Here is a 9,797-nt window from a genome sequence, read left to right on the forward strand (position 1 = left end):
GTACAAATTTGATTTCAGGATTTTGTTTTAAACCAGTGCCCAAATATTGAAAATTGTGGACTGTAGTGCCTGCTTGTTAATCATTCCTGACCCCATATGACAACCAGAATTGGTAAAGTGTTAAATGAGGTTTTAACAAACCAGTTGAACAGTCAAGCAGAAAGCAAAGAGTATACAGTATGTAAGGGATGAAAATAGCAAAGCCTAAGCCTTCTGGTCTGCCATAGTATCCCTTACTTTGTTCATTACACCATTTCAGACTTCTCTGTCCAAACCTCTGGGCTGCCTTCCTTTCTTCTGCCTGTTGAGCCCCTTGTTAGTAGCTATAATATGACGCATAGACTAGATACTGAATGAAAGAGGCCTTAATATCTGGATCCAAGAAACAGACCTATTAGAAACACTGCTTTTCATCACCACTGCTTTTTGCAATCACCATTGAGCTACTCGCAATTCACTGTCGAAATGCTATTGAGATAAAGGGGATTATCAGAGGACTGGAACAGAAAGTTTTTCTATATGCAGATGATATTGTACTGTATATATCAGACCCACAAAATACTGTGCCTGCAGTCCTAACAGAATTTCAAAAGATTTCTGGTCTCAGAATCAATTTGAATAAAAGTGTGCTCTTCCCAGTGAATTCTCAAGCACACAATATTAGATTGGACACCTTCCCTTTTATCATCGCAGATCAGTTTAAATACCTAGGGGTAAACATCACAAGTAAATATAAAGCTCTTTATCAATAAAATTTTGCCGTCTGTATGGAAAAATTTAAGCAAGACTTGCATAGATAGTCAACCCTTCATCTCACTTTAGCTGGAAGAATTAACATTGTTAAGGTGGATATCCTTCCTAAGCTTCTCTTTCTATTTCAAAACATTCCAATATACATCAGTAGATTATTTTTTTAAGAAATTAGACTCAACCATAACCTAATTTATTTGGAATTCAAAACATCCACGTATCCAAAGGGTGACCCTACAAAGACCTAACGCAGAAAGCGGCATGGCTCTTCCTAACTTTCAGTTTTATTACTGGGCAGCAAACATACAAACTATAAAAACCTGGACATAGACAGAAATAGACAAACATATGCAGGCTTGGTCCACAATAGAAATAAAATCCTGCAGTACTTCTTTATAGATAGATAGATCTTTATTGTCATTGTCATTTTTACAAAGGAACAACGAAATTGAAGGTGCAGTCGACTCAGTGTGAGGAATAAGAGTTAAAAAGACAAGAAGAGAGAAAATAATAACAAACCGAATAGTAATAAATATACAAATTGCACTTGTTGACTTAAGGTCTATATTGCACATTGGAAGAATAATATGGAGCAGTTTTATTCTGAGTTCAGGGCCATGATTGCTTTCGGATAAAAGCTGTTTTTAAGGTGGTTTGTCCTAGTTTTCATAGCTCTATATTCCTTGCTTTATCTAATGTATAAAGCACAGTCGATGTATGTATGTGTGTATGTATGTATGTATGTATGTTTGTTTGTCCGCCATACAAATCTGCACCGGGCGTCCGATCGCCACCAAACTGGGGATGGGGCTCCTTTGTGACCAGGAGAAGGTCATGGGGTATGTTTGTTTGGGAATAATGTTCGTGGTGAAGCACAGGGCACCTTTTCACCGACACAACGTTCGGCACATGTCCCCGTACTTATCATCAACAAGATGGCTGCATGTTGCAACAGACGTTAACGGCGGCGCCATCTAGCAGCATGTTTGGTACCTATGAATCATCTGAAGAAAGGGAAACCAGGCTGTCTGCCAACAGGAGAAGGGCTGCTGATGCAAGAGTGGATGAAACATCTGACGAAAGGGAAGGCAGGCTGTCTGCCAACAGGAGAAGGGCTGCTGATGTAAGAGCGGGCAGAAGGGCTGCTGATGCAATAGTGGATGAAACATCTGAAGAAAGGGAAAGCAGGCTGTCTGCCAAAAGGCAAAGGGCTGCTGATGCAACACGTAGACAAATGCAGCACAATTTTAAAAGTATGGCTTTCGCATATAACCGACAGGTTGCATATCATGAACATCCTGTTGCTGTTATTGGCAGACAGCCTGCTTTCCCTTTCTTCAGATGTTTCATCCACTATTGCATCAGCAGCCCTTCTGCCCGCTCTTACATCAGCAGCCCTTCTCCTGTTGGCAGACAGCCTGCCTTCCCTTTCGTCAGATGTTTCATCCACTCTTGCATCAGCAGCCCTTCTCCTGTTGGCAGACAGCCTGGTTTCCCTTTCTTCAGATGATTCATAGGTACCAAACATGCCGCTAGATGGCGCCGCCGTTAACGTCTGTTGCAACATGCAGCCATCTTGTTGATGATAAGTACGGGGACATGTGCCGAACGTTGTGTCGGTGAAAAGGTGCCCTGCGCTTTACCACGAACATTTTTCCCAAACAAACATACCCCATGACCTTCTCCTGGTCACAAAGGAGCCCCATCCCCAGTTATTGGATCATATCTGTGTTCATTGTGGAGCTCTAAAATGGAAAGGAGAGTCACCGGGATTGTGTTGCTCAAATGGGAAGGTGAAACTGCCATCTCTACTTCGTCCACCTGAACCAAAGCATTTCTTGAACAACATCAGGAAGTGCAATTCCTGTTTTCAAATGACTTCTTTTGGTGCAACTAAACAAATACAAGAGGATGGGTTCGTGCCCATATTCAAAGTGCAAGGTCAAGTTCACCATACAATAGGATCTTTACTTTCATTAACTGATGGGACACTTGAGTTCCTTCAGATCTACTTCATGGGAGATATTTCCACAACAGCGCATCATAGACACAGCAGAATACCGAACGTGAGACTGGACATTGTGATGGATTTAGAACGATGTCTTCATGAGAACAACGCATATGTCTCCCTTTTCAAGACTGCACTTGAACGTATGCCAACAGATGATTATAAAGTTGTCATAAGAGCTGACAAAATGCCACAGGGAGAGCATCACCGACGATTCAATGTTCCAACACTAGATGAAGTTGCCATTGTAATGGTAGGCAATGACTTTGGGAAGCGGGACATTATCCTTGAGAAAAGGAACAGAAGTCTTCAGCGTGTGGCAGACACACACAAGTCGTATGATGCCCTTCAGTATCCACTAATCTTTTGGCAAGGCGAAGATGGGTATTACTTTGGAATTCCACAAACAGATCCATCTACCGGCAACTCTGTTGCTGGCAAGAAAGTCAGTGCAATGGACTTTTATGCTTACCGACTAATGAGTAGAGTTTCTGAAGAGAATCACATCTTGAAATGTCGGCAACTTTTCCATCAATACATTGTGGACATGTATGCTATAAAATCAAAAGTGAACGTTTGCTTTACATTAGAATTAATCAAAAGAAGCTGCGGGTGGAAGAGTACATACACCTTCAAGATGCTGTTTCAAATGATGCTGATCCGAACTAGTTGGGGAAAATGGTGATACTGCCTTCAACTGTCACTGGAAGTCCACGACACATGCATGAATATACTCAAGACGCAATGACATATGTGAGGAAATATGGACGACCAGATTTGTTTATCACATTCACGTGCAATCCAGCCTGGCAGGAAATCAATATACACTTGCTTGAAGGTCAATCATGTATTGATCACCATGATCTTCTTGCTCGCGTCTTCAAACAGAAGCTTTCAAAGATGTGATTACCAAATCACATATCTTTGGAGAAACACAGTGTTGGATGTACTGTATAGAATGGCAAAAGCGTGGACTCCCTCATTCGCATGTGTTGATATGGCTAAAACATAAAATACGGCCCATTGATATTGACAATGTGATTACTGCTGAGCTACCAAATCAAGAACTGGATCCTCTCCTATTTGAAATAGTTCGTAAAAACATGGTCCACGGCCCGTGTGGAAACCTCAACAAACATTCTCATTTCATAGCTGATGGAAAATGTTTGAAGAAGTATCCCCGAGATCTGCTTCAAGACACACAGACTGGCCAAGATGGATATCCGCTATACAGATAACAAAAACCAGGTGATGGAGGTTTTACTACTACTATAAAAATGCGCATTGGTGGTGGTTACCAAGAGATTGAGGTGGACAACAGGTGGATTGTTCCCTACAACCCACTTCTATCAAAGATGTTCCAAGCTCATATAAACGTGGAGTGGTGCCATTCTGTGCAATCCATCAAATACGTGAACAAAGGAAGTGACCAAGCAGTATTTGAACTTAAGAAAAATGGTCCTATAATGAACGAGGTGCAAGCATTTCAACTTGGAAGATACATTAGCAGCAATGAAGCTGTGTGGACGACACTTGGTTTTCCTATCCATGAAAGGTATTCAACAGTTGTGCATCTTAGATCAGTCTATCCTATCTATCTATCTATCTATCTATCTATCTATCTTATCTATCTTATCTATCTTATCTATCTTATCTATCTATCTATCTATCTATCTATCTATCTATCTATCTATCTATCTATCTATCTAAGCGTCCATTTGGAAAATGGACAAAGGATGTACTTTCAGCCCGGAAACTTGCAACAGCATGTGCAGGTCCCACCAAAAACAACACAGCATTTTTTCATTTATGCCAACATGATGCATTTGCGCTACTTCTGTACTGTCATGTACCAAAGTATTATACATGGAATGTTCCCAACAAAACATTCCAAAGGCGAAAGCAAGGAAGCGAAGTAGACGGGTATCCAAGAGTGTGAGCTGCTGAAGCTTTGGGTCATGTTTACACTGTTCATCCTTCAAATGCTGAGTGCTTTTATCTGCGCAAGCTGCTCCATGTCGTCAAGGAGCCGACATCTTTAGCATACAGACTGTCAATGGAGTCGTGTGAAACTTTCAGGGAAGCTTGCGAAAGATGAGGATTGTTGGAAAATGACCAACACTGGGACATGACAATGGTTGAAGCCACTGCAACACAGTCCTCATATAGACTAAGACACCTTTTTGCCATATTGCTGACTACCTGTGCACTTGCTAGCCCATTTAAATTATGGAAAAAATACAAAACATGTCTTAGTGAAGACATTTTAATACAGCTTAGAAGAGAGAATCCTGCTGTGACAGTTGACTTCTGTGAAGAGATCTATAACACAGCTCTGACGCTTTTAGAAGACCTGTGCCGCTCAATGGCAGGGAAATCCTTACAAGTCCTTGGGTTGCCATCTCCTATCCGAGACTCGGGCAACAACAAAATGTATTTTTCAAGATCTTCAAATCTGGTTTGTTTTGTGTAAGATTTCAGAAGACATCTCTGAAAATGAGTCGTGGCTGGTGACAGATCAGAGAGTTGCTTACAATACCATATTGAATCTCATACATACAAATAAAGGATATATCATTTTCCTTCATGCACCTGGTGGAAAAACATTCCTCATCAACCTGATTTTGGCCAAGATTCGTCGGCAACTGAAGATTGCACTGGCAGTGGCATCTTCAGGTATTGCTTCCACTCTCCTTCAAGCAGGGCGAACAGCACATTCAGCATTGAAGCTGCCACTAAACTTGGCTCATTGTGACAGTCCTGTATGCAACATTAGTAAAGGATCAGGATAAGCCAAAGTGCTTCAAAACTGCAGTGTGATCATTTGGGATGAGTGCACAATGGCTCATAGAAAAGCTCTAGAGGCTCTTGACCAAACACTACAAGACTTACGTTCAAACAACTCTTTGATGGGAGGAACTGTTGTTGTTTTAGCTGGTGACTTCCAGCAGACACTTCCCGTTATTCCAAGATCAACACCTGCTGATGAGCTGAATACATGTCTTAAAACATCACACCTGTGGAAATACGTCATAAAAATTACGCTCACAACAAACATGAGAGTTCATTTGTGTCGTGATGCCTTTGCTGAATCGTTCTCTAAACAATTGCTTATGCTAGGAGATGGGAAGGTTCCTACTGTATAAATAGTAATACCGGGCTGATTGAACTTGAAAGATCCTTTTGCAATATTGTTACAAGTGTTCAGGAGCTACAAGAAAAAGTTTTCCCCAATATTCAAGTGAATTATAAAACACATGAATGGCTATCTCATAGAGCTATTTTAGCTCCCAAGAATAACAGTGTGAACAAAATATTCACATCCAGCAGATGATTCCAGGCAGCCCTAAAAATTACAAATCTATCGACACTGTCATAGACCCTGCTCAAGCTGTGTTGTTTCCAACAGAGTTTCTGAATTCTTTGGAACAAGCAGGACTTCCCCCGCACAATTTGTGCCTTAAAACTGGAGCACCTCTCATGCTACTTCGCAATCTTGATCCTCCAAAACTGTGTAATGGGATTCGCCTTTGTGTCAAGACTCTCTATCCAAATATTATTGAAGCAACTGTCATAACAGATTGTGCAAGACATGAAGATGTTTTCATACCAAGAATACCGCTGATTCCGAAAGATTTACCCTTTGATTTTAAACGGCTACAATTTCCTGTTCGTTTGGCTTTTGCTATGTCAATTAATAAGGCTCAAGGGCAATCACTGCAAGTTGCAGGCGTCAATTTGGAAAATCCATGCTTTTCACAAAGACAACTCAACGTAGCATGTTCTAGAGTGGGCAATCCTCAGAATTTTTTCATTTTCGCACCACAAGGGAAAACAAAAAATATAGTGTATCCAAAGGCTCTGGAATGACCACTTATATTACCTATTACAATAAAATGTGAATCAGAAAACTGTTAGTTCTATATCTATGTTGTGTTTCTTTCATTTGGGAAATTCACTAGTTATAGATTCATGGGCAACACCGGCTGCTCCAGCTATCGCCAATATATTAACAACCCAATTGTGCTTCACTCAATCAGAATATGGAACCAATGCAGGAAGTATTTTAAGATAGAGAAGCTTTTATCTGTGGCACCTCTGCACGAGAACCACCTTTTCCCACCCTCTCAAACGTACGCAGTTTTTAATGACTGGAAAACATCTCGGATTAAATCACTTAGAGATCTGTACATAGACAACGTTTTTGCATCCTACGAACAATTACACTCCAAATTTAACTTGCCAGCAACACTTTTTTTCACTACCTGCAAATTAGAAACTTTGTTAAACAGAACCTGTTCAATTTTCCTCACCTCCCACCTACCTCTATACCGGAAAAAATTTTGCTCAGTCTCGAGGGCTCAGATAGCATTTCTGTAATATACAAAAATATTTTACAGTCCTTCCCTTTCAAAGATCCAAGTGAAAATTGGGAAAAGGATCTCTTAATATTTCAGAAAAGGAGTGGAAAGTAGCAATGCACAGAATTCACTCAAGCTCCATATGTGCAATGCATAGAATTATTCAATTTAAAATTATATATCAAGCGCATCTCTCTCTTTTAAAATTGTCCAAAATGTTTTCAGAGCAAGATCCAACCTGCGAACGCTGTAGTGAAGCTCCGGCCTCACTGGGTCACATGTTTTGGGCCTGCCCCAAATTAACATCATTTTGGACTAAAATCTTTAAATGTGTTTCAGACAACTTGGATGTCACAATCCTTCCTAATCCACTAACAGCTGTGTTTGGTGTACTTCCAGAATGGCTTAAAGTGGAGAAGGACAAACAAATTGTAATTGCCTTTACTACACTATTGGCATGTAGACTTATCTTCCTCAATTGGAAGAATCCTAACTCACCTATTTTAAGTCAGTGGGTAACTGATGTTATCTACTATTTGAAACTGGAAAAAATCAAATTCGAACTTAGAGGATCTGTATGAAACTTTTTCAAAACCTGGCAGGATCTAATCAATAACATTTTAGAATAAGTATTTAAACTGAGGAAGCAGGTTCTCTCCCCTGTTTTACTCCATTTATCTTTATTCATTTATTATTTTATCTATTCATTTGTCTTTACTAACATAAAGTTTTACACAGCTGGCCTAGCTCTCTTTCTCAGGGATGAGGGTTTATTTGTTTCTAACCTTTTTCTTTTTTTTTCTTTTTGTAAAACTCAAGTTATGTGTATGGAGTGTTTAATTGATTTTTAAAAATTCAATAAAATTAAAAAAAAAAAAATTATAAAAAAACAAAAAAACACTTGTGGTTATCCAGCCACCACTATCAAAGGCTTGCTAGTACACCTGAGGAGCTCCCCCTAGTGGCACCAACTTGCCCTGCACACACACCGTACCACAGGCTGTCCTCCCCAGTCTAAACAACATTGATCCTTCATGGTCTGGGGAACATTTACTTGAGTTAACAGACCTGTTGTTACCAGTCTGGATTTCATAAAGCTAATAACCCCCTCTCTCAAAAAGTATACCGTCAATGCTGTGCTTTGTCTCTTTTTCTGCTTATTGTCTACACAGTCACCTTTGGTAGAATTAATACTGTCTCAAATGATAATATGGTGCTAGGACACATACTGTATCTAGATGGAATTAGAGTCCCTACGCTCTTTAAATAACTTATTTGGTGATGTAAACAAATATCTCCTTTTAGTCCCTGTCAGAAAGATTAAAAAAAGTGTTTCCTCAGGGAATAATCTTTATGTTCCCTTTTAGCGTCTGAATATGAGTTTTAGATCTCATTAGTGATATTAATAACTGGAATATTAACCCTAAATGTATCGATTTTGAAGATGTCCCTTCTTGTTGTGGGCAGTTGCCTCTTTTGTTTTATCTTGGATCGGAGACCATTTGATAATGGATCTAAAGTAATGGTGGACTTTATGAAATGAACACCACTTCTTGGTATACTCGATCTTATTTTAACACAACTTAGAATGTATCTAAACAAGAAAGGCTAGCAGCAAAGGACACAGTCAGCTGTGGTGTTTGCCTGTGCAGATAGATCACAAACAACTCGGCTCAAATTAGAAAAAGCAGGTATGACAATATAGTGCAAAGAAAGACTAGGTAACTAGAGAGCAATGTCATTCACTTGCATGATAGTTGACATTTTAACTACCCTTCAAAGATTTGTAGGAAATGAAGTGTTAACAGGAAGCTGGTGTATTCCTGGCTGTCTGAACTGGTCCTATGGTTTCTTTCTTACGAATAGTGTACAACTTTCTTTTCTACTTGGGGCATTTAGACTCCCAGTGCCTTACCACTTGTTTAGATGAACAAGTGCTATTCTTATTGTCTCCATTTCTGAAGCTGTCATTTTGTGAAAGTTAATCTGTTGTGACCAGTCATTTAGATGATTGGCAAAAGAGAGAGTTTAAATAAATAGGTACTAAAAGCACAAAAATAACAGTAAAAAGATAAAAAAAAAAAAAACTAGTTTCAGTGTGCTCACATGGATCTTTGTGGAGCTCCCTTTCACCTTTGAAATAATCTACTAGCAGAGTTCAAAATTTTGATATTTATGAATATGCTACAAATGTATAATAGACATGTTGCTTATGGTAACAGATGCTTAAGCACAGGTTGTTCCCAGAATGTTTTAAAAGTTGTTATGGTAGCAGTGTTGAAGGTTTTGTATAAAATGCTGACTCTGTTTGATGGCTGGTTCAAGGGTACATTCGTTAGAAAGTTGTTTTCAGGTCAGCCTCTTGAAGCTTCATGTAGGACAGTGTCTGAAATGGTGTCTGTATGGAACTCTGCAGGAAGAAAATCTGTGGAAAAGGCACCTGTGGCCACTAGGGCCACAGAAGCTTGTCATGGCAGGATTTCTGGTAAACCATTGACTGGCAAATTGGAATGGAGAGTCAATTAGTGACAGTGTATGAGGTAGCAAACACTATAGGGAGTAGTAATTGGTTAGTTGGTTCCATTCACTATGAACAATTAATTATGTTTCAGAGCAAGATCATGGGTTTAGTATCTTTTGATGTTAAATGTGTAGTCCATAAAAGACCTACATAAGCA

This window comes from Erpetoichthys calabaricus, chromosome 1, assembly GCF_900747795.2.
Source record: "Erpetoichthys calabaricus chromosome 1, fErpCal1.3, whole genome shotgun sequence".
Classification (NCBI taxonomy): Eukaryota; Metazoa; Chordata; class Cladistia; order Polypteriformes; family Polypteridae; genus Erpetoichthys; species Erpetoichthys calabaricus.